General features: G+C 43.7%; 1 pseudogene; it reads right to left on the minus strand.

Annotated features, from left to right (window-relative positions):
* Positions 1 to 11,690, minus strand: part of LOC111957590 (serine/threonine-protein kinase TAO3-like) — a 130,463-nt pseudogene that overhangs the window by 49,887 nt on the left and 68,886 nt on the right.

Consider the following 11,690-nt stretch of genomic DNA (forward strand, 5'->3'; position numbering starts at 1 on the left):
TGTGTTAGTGTTGTGTTAGGTACTGACCAGTCAGTGTTTAGTTAGTGGGGTGGTGGTACTGACCAGTCAGGTGTTAGTGTTTGTGGTAGTACTGACCAGTCAGGTGTTAGTGTTGTGTTAGTACTGACCAGTCAGGTGTTAGTGTTGTGTAGGTACTGACCAGTCAGGTGTTATGTTGTGTTTTGTACTGACCAGTAAGGTGTTAGTGTTGTGTTGTTACGTGACCAGTCAGGTTTAGTGTTGTTATAGGTACTGACCAGTCAGGTGCTATGTGTGTTTGGTACTGACCAGTAAGGTGTTAGTGTTGTGTTTGATACTGACCAGTCAGGTGTTAGTGTTGTGTTAGGTACTGACCAGTTCAGGTGTTAGTGTTGTGTTGGTACTGACCAGTAAGGTGTTAGTGTTGGTGTGGTACTTGACAGTCAGGTGTTAGTGTTGGTGGTGGTACTGACCAGTCAGGTGTTAGTGGTGTGTTAGGTACTGACCAGTCAAGGTGTTTAGTGTTGTGGTTGGTACTGACCAGTAAGGTGTTAGTGTTGGTGGTGGTACTGACAGTCAGGTGTTAGTGTTGGTGGTGGTACTGACCAGTAAGGTGTTAGTGTTGGTGTGGTACTGACCAGTAAGGTGTTAGTGTTGTGTTTGGTACTGACCAGTCAGGTGTTATTGTGTGTTAGGTACTGACCAGTAAGGTGCTAGTGTTGTGTTTGGTACTGACCAGTAAGGTGTTATTGGGTGTTAGGTACTGACCAGTAAGGTGTTTAGTGTTGTTTGTACTGACCAGAAGGTGTTAGTGGGTGTTGGTACTGACAGTAAGGTGCTAGTGTTGTGTTTGGTACTGACCGTAAGGTGCTAGTGTTGTGTTTGGTACTGACCAGTAAGGTGCTAGTGTTGTGTTTGGTACTGACCAGTAAGGTGCTAGTGTTGTGTTTACTGACCAGTAAAGGTGCTAGTGTTGTGTTTGGTACTGACCAGTTAGTGTTAGTGTGTGTTAGGTACTGACCAGTAAGGTGTTAGTGTTGTGTTTGGTACTGACCAGTAAGGTGGCTAGTGTTGTGTTTGGTACTGACCAGTAAGGTGCTAGTTTGTGTTTGGTACTGACCAGTAAGGTGTTAGTGGTGTGTTAGGTACTGACCAGTAAGTGTTAGTGTTGTGTTTGGTACTGACAGTAAGGTGCTAGTGTTGTGTTTGGTACTGACCAGTAAGGTTGTTAGTGTGTGTTAGGTACTGACCAGTAAGGTGTAGTGTTGTGTTTGGTACTGACCAGTAAGGTGTTAGTGTGTGTTAGTACTGACCAGTAAGGTGTTAGTGTTGTGTTTTGGTACTGACCAGTAAGGTGCTAGTGTTGTGTTTGGTACTGACCAGTAAGGTGTAGTGGTGTGTTGGTACATGACCAGTAAGGTGTTATGTGTGTTAGGTACTGACCAGTTAAGGTGCTAGTGTTGTGTTTGGTACTGACAGTAAGGTGGCTAGTGTTGTGTTTGGTACTGACCAGTAAGGTGCTAGTGTTGTGTTTGGTACTGACCAGTAAGGTGCTAGTGTTGTGTTTGGTACTGACCAGTAAGGTGTTCCTACGAAGGAGTTGGCAGGAGAAGCTATAGAGGCAGAGCCGAAGTCTGCCAGTTTGACCAGGCCAGGCTCTGTTAGCAGGATGTTTCCAGCTTTTACATCTCTAGAGAGCGCGAGAGAGAAAGAAGGAAGGGACAACACAGACAGCATGGTTTAGGGTGGTGGGATATTGTTAGGACGCATTATGTAGCCTTTATAAAGGATTTATGAATGCACAAATAAAGACGGACACCGTAAAGTGTTACAATATGTTTGTAGTACACTTCTCTTTCTTTGTTATTTATCTATGATATATCCAAAAAGCACATGACAGGAGCTCAACTCCAGGAAGAATGTGGTTGAAACGTTGTGAATAACAACTCCAGCTTATTAATAAAGACATTTCCTTCAGCACAGAAAACAGTGAGAGGACACTTTTTAAGTCTACTTTTGAAGCATAAAACCTTACAATTCATTTATGAAATTCTGTGGGGAATCATTTTTATTTAAAAAAAATATTTTCTCAACTTTGAACATAGGCCTACATTTTAAATCAGTGACATAACGACCTGTAGGAAAACAATGCTTGTCAGAGAATTTAGGGCTTGGGAATTACTACCGTAATAGTGGATGCCTATCCTATTAGTGTCTAATAAAAGAGTAACACGTGTCTTTATGGGAGCATAGTAAAATGATACGGGCTTCAGCACGTAATAACATTTTCCGTTAGTGACGTTCAAGAGGGCTTGTTGGAATGCACATTGAACTGAGATAAGGATTGCCAGATATAACGGCTCTGATACAGTTATCTCTGATGACATCACTATTACCTAGCTGTGAAAACAGAGACACCACTTATCGTCTCATCATCAGTTCAAACTTTTAAAATCTGTCGTCGGAGGAACATTTGAATGTGGAAACAGACGGGTAGACTCGACCGGCCGCTCACCTGTGAATCATATTACGGGAATGGAGGTAAGCCAGTCCCTGCAAGGCACCATGGGTTATGGCAGCAATTTCAACCTCTTGGAGCGGTTTCTTATGAACTAGAGGACAGAAAAATAAACCAGAAGGGGAAAACCGTCAGAGCTATCTAGAGACACAGGGTACAGTAATCTGCCCTTCCTGATTTACACACGACCACAAGCAACCCCAACAGCATCTGGCTATTGGGTAAAGGGTTGGGATATTAGGGTTATAAAACACATTCAGGGCTCTGGTAGAACTATAGCCTGGTCCCAGATCTGTTTGTGCCATCTTGCTAACTCAATGACTATAGAGAGGTGTTAAGACAACGCAAACGGATCTGGGACCAGGCTAGTTGAGCAAAGCCTTGCCAAGGAGTCAAATGGCAAAGTGGAACTACAGTGGAGAAATTTCAACAGCACTTCACACACACACACCATCCATGGCTGTTTAAAATGGTATCCATGACAGCCAGGATGGGACACAAACACAAGTGCTATATATACAGTGGGGAGAACAAGTATTTGATACACTGCCGATTTTGCAGGTTTTCCTACTTACAAAGCATGTAGAGGTCTGTAATTTTTATCATAGGTACACTTCAACTGTGAGAGACGGAGTCAAAAAAAAATTATCCAGAAAATCACATTGTATGATTTTTATTTATTTATTATATTTTTATTTTATTTAATTTTACCCCCTTTTCTCCCCAATTTTTGTGGTATCCAATCGCTAGTAATTACTATCTTGTCTCATCGCTACAACTCCCGTACGGGCTCGGGAGAGACGAAGGTCGAAAGTCATGCGTCCCCGAAGCACAACCCAACCAAGCCGCACTGCTTCTTAACACAGCGCGCCTCCAACCCGGAAGCCAGCCGCACCAATGTGTCGAGGAAACACCGTGCACCCGCCCCCCTTGGTTAGCGCGCACTGTGCCCGGCCCGCCACAGGAGTCGCTGGAGCGCGATGAGACAAGGATATCCCTACCGGCCAAACCCTCCTTAACCCGGACGACGCTAGGCCAATTGTGCGTCGCCCCACGGACCCCCCGGTCGTGGCCGACTGCGACAGAGCCTGGCGCAAACCCAGAGACTCTGGTGGCAAACAGCTAGCGCTGCGATGCAGTGCCCTAAACCACTGCGCCACACGGGAGGCCCCCATATCAACTTTTTGTGTGTGTTGTTGTATAAATTTAGCAGAAGAAAAAATAAAATAGGCTGCTAGTAAAAAGTCTGAGTGGCTGGTAGTTTTCACACACTGTTTCACACACACACTGGCTAGCCAGTCTCCAGATCTCAACCCCATAGAAAATCTTTGGAGGGAGTTGAAAGTCCGTGTTGCCCAGCAACAGCCCCAAAACATCACTGCTCTAGAGATCTGCATGGAGGAATGGGCCAAAATACCAGCAACAGTGTGTGAAAACCTTGTGAAGACTTACAGAAAACGTTTGACCTCTGTCATTGCCAACAAAGGGTATATAACAAAGTATTGAGATAAACTTTTGTTATTGACCAAATACTTATTTTCCACCATAATTTGCAAATAAATTCATAAAAAATCCTACAATGTGATTTTCTGGATTTTTTTTTCTCATTTTGTCTGTCATAGTTGAAGTGTACCTGTCATGAAAATTACAGGCCTCTCTCATCTTTTTAAGTGGGAGAACTTGCACAATTGGTGGCTGACTAAATACTTTTTTTGCCCCACTGTACATGAGTCAGGGCAAGGTCAGGAATGTTGTGAGACTGAACAGGAACATTAGAGAAGTTTAGAGAAAAGGCTTATCGCAAACCATGAATGTTGAATCATTAATAGATTCATTGAGCACATGCTCCGAAAGCATCCAGCTAATTTCGTTGTGTTTGGATTTTGTAGCCAAAAATGTTCTTTGGATGAACTGTGTGTGTGTGCACTACTCACCCTCTAGTAAATCTGATGCGGAGCCTAGGCAGTACTCCATCACCAGCTGGAAGAGACAGAGAGAAAGGTCAGAGGTCAGAAGTTTATAACATAAAATTGAGAGAGTGCACAGAGACAATGTGTGAAAGAATGGTGGAGAGAAAGAGAGAGAGCCTGCCCACAAAATGAGGTGGAAACTGAGCTGCACTTCCTAACCTCCTGCCAAATGTATGACGATATTAAAGACACATTTTCCCCTCAGATTACACAGACCCAGAAAGAATTTGAAAACAAATCCAATTTTGATATCCTCCCATATCTACTGGGTGAAATACCACAGTGTGCCATCACAGCAGCAAGATTTGTGACCTGTTGCCACAAGAAAAGGGCAATCAGAACAAACACCATTGTAAATACAACCCATATGTGTTTATTTATTTTCCATTTTGTACTTTAACCATTTGCACATCATTACAACACTGTATATAGACATAATATGACATTTGAAATGTCTCTATTCCTTTGGAACTTTTGTGAGTGTAATGTTTACTGTTAATTTTTGTTGTTTATTATCTATTTCACTTGCTTTGGCAATGTAAACATATGTTTCCCATGAATATAAAGCAGTTAGAATTGAATTGAAATTGAGAGCAAGACATTGATGCAGCTCTGCCACAGTCCACTGACCCAGGCAGTGTTATCTTTCAAGTAGCAGCCTTTATACTCAATGGTGTTTGGGTGGCGCAGCTGCTCCAAAAACTTGACCTCCTTGATGATGTCCTGCCATTTCTGAGGAGAAAAGGAAGGAGAGGGAGAAGGAGAGAGAGAGAAAGTGAGAGAGACAGAGAGAGAGTTTATGGATAGGTCAGTTACAATTACACAAGAGAGGAGTTTGAACCTAGCCCTTGACCCCAACCCTGACATAAATCTCAACACAAGGCCTTGTGGATCACAGGGAATGTTGAACCTCTGTTACAATGCCTGATATGTGACCGTTCGAAAGGCCAGGTTGTGAGTTCAAAGATAGTGAGTTGTGACCATCATAATGTCCATAGGGAAGGACCTCAGACTGAGTGAGTGTTGTCCATGGAAAGTTGAACCTCTGTTTCAAGGACTGAGGTGTGACTGATAAAGCAGACAGGCCAAGTAAGTTAGTGCTGTTTCAAGGCCTGAGGCATGACCATTCTAGTTTGAGTTCAAAGTGAGATGTGACCATCTGTGGTCAGAGTGACTTCTGAGCGAGTGAGAGCTGGCCATGGAATGTTTAACCTTAAGTGTGACTGTTATAGTGGACACACTGAGTGACTTGGTTTGGCCAGTATAGCAGTCAGTGAGTGACTTTAATGTGTGTTGGAGTTGTCCTCTCACCTCGGTGGTCTGTTTGCCATTGTAGGACATCTTCTTGATGGCCACCACCTCTTTGGAGTAGGAGTTTCTGGCCTGTAGGGGAGAGAGACAGGGGAGGGTGTGAGTGAGAATGAGACAGAGAGAGAGAGACAAAGAGAGCACGAGACAGAGAGAGCGCGAGACAGAGAGAGCGCGAGACAGAGAGAGCGCGAGACAGAGAGAGCGCGAGACAGAGAGAGCGCGAGACAGAGAGAGCGCGAGACAGAGAGAGCGCGAGACAGAGAGACAGAGCGAGAGAGATAGAGATAGAGAGAGAGAGACACAGAGAAAGACACACAGAGAGAGAGAGACAGAGAGAGAGATGGGAGGGTGGATGTGAGAACAGGCATCTCTATATAAATACACCACAGTGGTATGAATACAGGATATGGGCCCATCTTTTATAGAGCCGTCATCAGTATTAAGACCCACTAGGAAAGACCATAATTTGTTAACCAGATTGTGCTGCAGTTCACATTTAGTAAATTACTAGTAGTAAGTGAATAGTCCTTGCCAGAGTCAATTCATTTGCAAACCCAAGAGGAGCACTTGATATTCAATTCAATAAGTATCTTAAACATAGACAGCATCCAGTTGGAGTCTAAAATCTGGTACAAATGGGTCAAATTATAGTGATACATCTTTATACAGTTAGAAGCCAGTTTATTAGGTACACCACCCCATAAAAAAAAATGGTTTGCTCCTACAGACAGTCACATGACCGTGGCTTGCTATATAAAGCAAGTAGACAGGCATTCAGTATCTGTTTAACTGAAAGTTAAAATGGGCAAAATTWGTGAACTAAGTGACTTTGTGCGTGGTATGATGGTTGGTGCCAGACACGCCGGTGCCAGTAGCCTCCTGTGCTTTTCACACAGCGTCTAGGATCTACTGAGAATGGAGCGCCAAACAAAACACATCCAGTCAGCGGCAGTTCTGTGGGACAAAACAGCTGCTTGATGGAGGTTGAAGGAGAATGGTAAGAATCGTGCTAACAGCCACAAACAGGTAAATCACAGTACAACAGTGGTGTGCAAAACGGCATCTCGGACGTTCCTTGTCACGGATGGGCTATTGCACCGGACAACCACACCGGGTTTTATTCATATCAGCCAAAAAMAAGAAGCAGCTCCAGTGGGCACATGGTCACCAACACTGGACAATTGAAAAGTGGAAAAACATTGTCTGTTGCTTGTTGCGTCATGCTGATGGCAGAGTCAGGATTTGGCATAAGCAGCATGAGTCCATGGCCCCATCCTGCCTGGTGTCAACAATACATGCTGGTTTTGATGGTGTAATGATGTGGGGAGTGTTTTCCTGGCACAAGTTAGGTCTCTGGATACCATTTGAGCAATGTTTCCACACCCCAAAGAATTCAGTCTGTTCTGTAGGGAAAAGGGGGTCCGATCAGGTACTAGATGGGTGTACCTAACAAACTGACTGATGACTCCGGGTCAAATGAGAACAAACTGGAAACAATAATCAACTGTCTCTCTTCATTGACATCTCCACTTAAGGAGTTACTGAACAAATATGAAAGTACAGACTTTAACATCACAGGAAACTCCCCCGAGTTGAGATACGAGCATAGAGGAAACAGGCTGTTATTCAAAGAAGCTAGAAGCTAAGCACAGTACTTAACCTGCTGGTGGCCCATCTACACACAGTAAGAACATCATTACAGTCTCTGCCCCTCGGCATGGCTACATTTTAGAGGCCCCCCTCTTGGCGGTGTAGAGAAATATTTGAATTTAAGCCAAATTCCTGCAATTCTACACATTTCTCCATGGAGTTTTAAAAGGTAATTTCCTATGCATTTTGCCATGGCTAATGCTATTATTTTTCTCAAACATAAGGTTAAATGACACTACCGTTCAAAAGTTGTTTTTTTTGTCCATTAAAATAACATCAAATTGATCAGAATTACAGTGTAGAAATTATTAATGTTGTAAATGAGTATTGTAGCTGGAAACGGCAGATTTTTTATGGAATATCTACTATTTAATGAAGCTGCCAGTCGAGGACTTGTGAGGCATCTGTTTCTCAAACTAGACACTAACGTACTTGTGRACCGGGGCCTCCCACTCCTCTTTCTATTCTGGTTAGAGCCAGTTTGCGCTGTTCTGTCTAAAGAAGGCCAGTTTTATTGCTTCTTTAATCAGACAACAGTTTTCACCTGTGCTAACATAAATGCAAAAGGGTTTTCTAATGATCAATTAGCCTTTTAAAATGATAAACTTGGATTAGCTAACACAACGTGCCATTGTAACACAGGAGAGATGGTTGCTGATAATGGGCCTCTGTACGCCTATGTAGATATTCCATAAAAAATCAGCCGTTTCCAGCTACAATAGTCGTTTACAACATTAACAATGTCTACACTGTATTTCTGATCAATTTTATGTTATTTTAATGGACCAATTAAAAACTTGCTTTTCTTTAAAAAACAAGGACATTTCTAAGTGACACCAAACTTTTGAACGGTAGTGTATATACTGCTATATTCATTGTTTTTGGACTTTGCAATTCTCCTTGACTGTCTAGCTCTTATTTTGGTCATTGTTAGTTCTCATAGATTATATATTTTCTACATACAGTGCCTTCGGAAAGTATTCAGACCCCTTGACTTTTTCCACATTTTGTTACGTTACAGCCTTATTCTTAACTGGATTTTTTTTAAACTCAGCAATCTACACAAAACACCCCATAATATTTAAACTCCCCAAATACAGGTCTGCCAAGCTTGTAGCATCATATCCAAGAACACTCCAGACTGTAATCGCTGCCAAATGTGCTTCAACAAAGTACTGAGTAAATGGTCTGAAAACTTACGTAAATGTAATATTTCCATTTTTAATTTTTAATAAATTACCAAAACAGTTTTTGCTTTGTCATTATGGTGTATTGTGTGTATATTGATGAGGATTTTTTWAAATCCATTTTAGAATAAGACTAATGTAACAAAATGTGGAACAAGTCAAGGGGTCTGAATATTTTCCATATTATATCTGTTTTAAGACATTGACGTTTACACTGAAAGCATTTGATTTTTTTTTTTACACTGTTTGGATATAAGCAACCTGAAAAAACGTTTGGTGGCCAGCCCAATAATTTAAATGGCAGAAAAATCCCTGTAAAATTAGCTAAAACTCCCAATAAGCTATTCCTGTAGATCACAGACAGCTGGGTAGAGAAGTATGTCAATGACCACAATAAATGCACAAGGATTTCATCATAGCCAGCCATATCAGCTAGACAGACTGACCACCTCATCCTCACGCAGTGGGGTTTGGTGACATGGTACTTTTGCCATAGAAATGTAATTACTAGAACAGGATAAAAAAATATTTAGACTACGGCAATTTGACTGGAACACTTAAAAAGGGTTAATCTGGGATTGGCACATGCATTTCTGGACTTTTAAATTAATGATACATAGCCATTGACCTCTGTTGTTTTTCGAATCCCAGATTGCCGCTTTAAAATAAGTCGATTTTTGTAATTCTATTTCTGTAGCCTTGTCTGGTAGATGACTGGACTCAGAAGAGCAGTAATGCCTGCCAACCCAGGTCCAGTAAAATATAGAGAGAAGGGAGGAGAGGGGTAGAGGGAAGGGAGGAGAGAGAAGGGAGGAGAGAGAAGGGAGGAGAGAGAAGGGAGGAGAGAGAAGGGAGGAGAGAGAGGGAGGAGGGGAAGGGGAGAGAGAAGAGGAGGAGAGGGAGGTAGAGAGGGAAGGGAGGAGAGAGAAAGGGAGGAGAGAGAAGGGAGGAGAGAGAAGGGAGAGAGAGAAGGGAGAGAGAGAAGGGAGGAGAGAGAAGGAGGAGAGAGAAATGGAGGAGAGAGAAGGGAGGAAGAGAGAAGGAGGAGAGGGAAGGGGTAGAGAGAAGAGAGGAGAGGGTAGAGGGAAGGGAGGAGAGAGAATGGAGGAGAGGGGTAGAGGGAAGGGAGGAGAGAGAAGGGAGGAGAGAGGTAGAGGGAAGGGGGAAGAGAAAAGAGAGGGGTAGAGGGAAGTGAGGAGAGAGAAGGGAGGAGAGGGGTAGAGGGAAGGGAGGAGAGAGAAGGGAGGAGAGGGTAGAAGGAAGGGGGTAGAGAGAAGGGAGGAGAGGGGTAGAGGGAAGGGGGTAGAGAAGAAGGGAGGAGAGAGAAGGGAGGAGAGGGGTAGAGGGAAGGGAGGAGAGAGAAGGGAGGAGAGGGGTAGAGGGAAGGGAGGAGAGAGAAGGGAGGAAGAGGGGTAGAGGGAGGGAGGAGAGCGAAGGAGGAGAGGGTTAGAGGGAAGGGATGAGGAGGAGAAGGATGGAGGGATTGGTGCTGGCAGACTCGTCCTCTCACTCTCTCCCGGCGTTGCTTTAGAATCAAAGGCTTTGTGTCATTAGTGACAACCAGATAAAGAAACGCAGCATAGAAACTTAACGGAAATGGCAGCAGAGAGTTAATCTCAGACAACCTTGAGAAAGTGTGTGATCTTGTCCCTGGACTCTGACATAGCCACAGACTAACATCAACCACAAAATGAATAGAGTATACTCTAGCCATGCCAGCTAGTTCTGTGTAATAGTAGAGTCAATGCTACTCTTTCAAGAGTATAACCCCTACTATTACTTTATCACTGCTAGCCTCCTAACTGGAGTGGCACTAGAGCTAAGTTGATGTGCACGTCTCCCACCCAGAACCTGTATACGTCAGGATCTCAGTTCACGTACAAAGTAGACGGCCCCGAAGCTGCCATGGCCGATCTCGTGGAGGTCACAGAAGACTTCCTCTGGGTCATCTTTGAAGAAGAGGTCGGCCTGTTCGGGGTCCTTCGGCACTCCCTTCTGCGTGGACGAGGGCATGGTGGGCGGGTGGGTGGGCGCTAGACGGTACCGTGGTTACCGCGGTGTTCCACCTCACTGCAGCTCCTCCTCCTCATCCACGCGCCCCGCATTTACCATAGCAACCTGGACGGAACACAAACATACACGTTTGAGAGGGAGTAAGGCCTACACACAACAAATAGCTGACATGTAGTGTATCAGATTGGTTTATTAATATGATCGCTTCACAACATGAATTGTCAACTAAATGGACAACAGAGCATATCGAGATGACATTTACCAACCAGGACCTACAGGATAAACATGCAGAAACATACACACAAATCAAGTGTTTTGAATCGGTACAACCCCTGTCTACAACCGTATCCTACTCATCACCATTTAATATGTGTGTGTGTTGGTCACGTGGACAGTTGGCAGGGTAGAGGAAAGGGAAGGAGATGGTCATGCTCACTATCTCGTCCTGTTGTTCAACCATGCAGAAAATCACACACACACGGACACACACACACACACACACACACACGGACACACACAGAAACTGGTCAGAATTAAAGGATGATGCTAAATACAGGAAATTCTTGACGGAAACCTGTTTCAGTCTTCCAGAGATTTGAAACTGGGACAGAGGTTCACCTTCCAGCAGGACAATGACCCTAAGCATACTGCCAAGCAACACTCGAGTGGTTTAAGGGGGAACATTTTAATGTCTTGGAATGGCCTAGTCAAAGCCCAACTTCAATCCAATTGAGAATCTGTGGTATGACTTAAAGATTGCTGTACACTCAGTGGAACCCATACCAATATGAAGGAGCCTGGAGCAGTTTTGGCTTGAAGAATGGGCAAAAATCCCAGTGGCTAGAATGTGCCAAGCTTATAGAGACATAACCCCAAGAGACCTGCAGCTGTAATTGCTGCAAAGGGTGGCTTCCACAAAGTATTGCCTTTGGGGGGGGGGGGGGGGGGGGTGAATAGTTTTCTGTTTTTTTGTCTTATTTCTTGCTTGTTTCACAATAAAAATATTTTGCATCTTCAACGTGGTAGGCATGTTGTTTAAAACAAATTATACAACCCCCCAAA

The sequence above is a fragment of the Salvelinus sp. IW2-2015 genome, linkage group LG33, assembly GCF_002910315.2.
Source record: "Salvelinus sp. IW2-2015 linkage group LG33, ASM291031v2, whole genome shotgun sequence".
NCBI lineage: Eukaryota > Metazoa > Chordata > Actinopteri > Salmoniformes > Salmonidae > Salvelinus > Salvelinus sp. IW2-2015.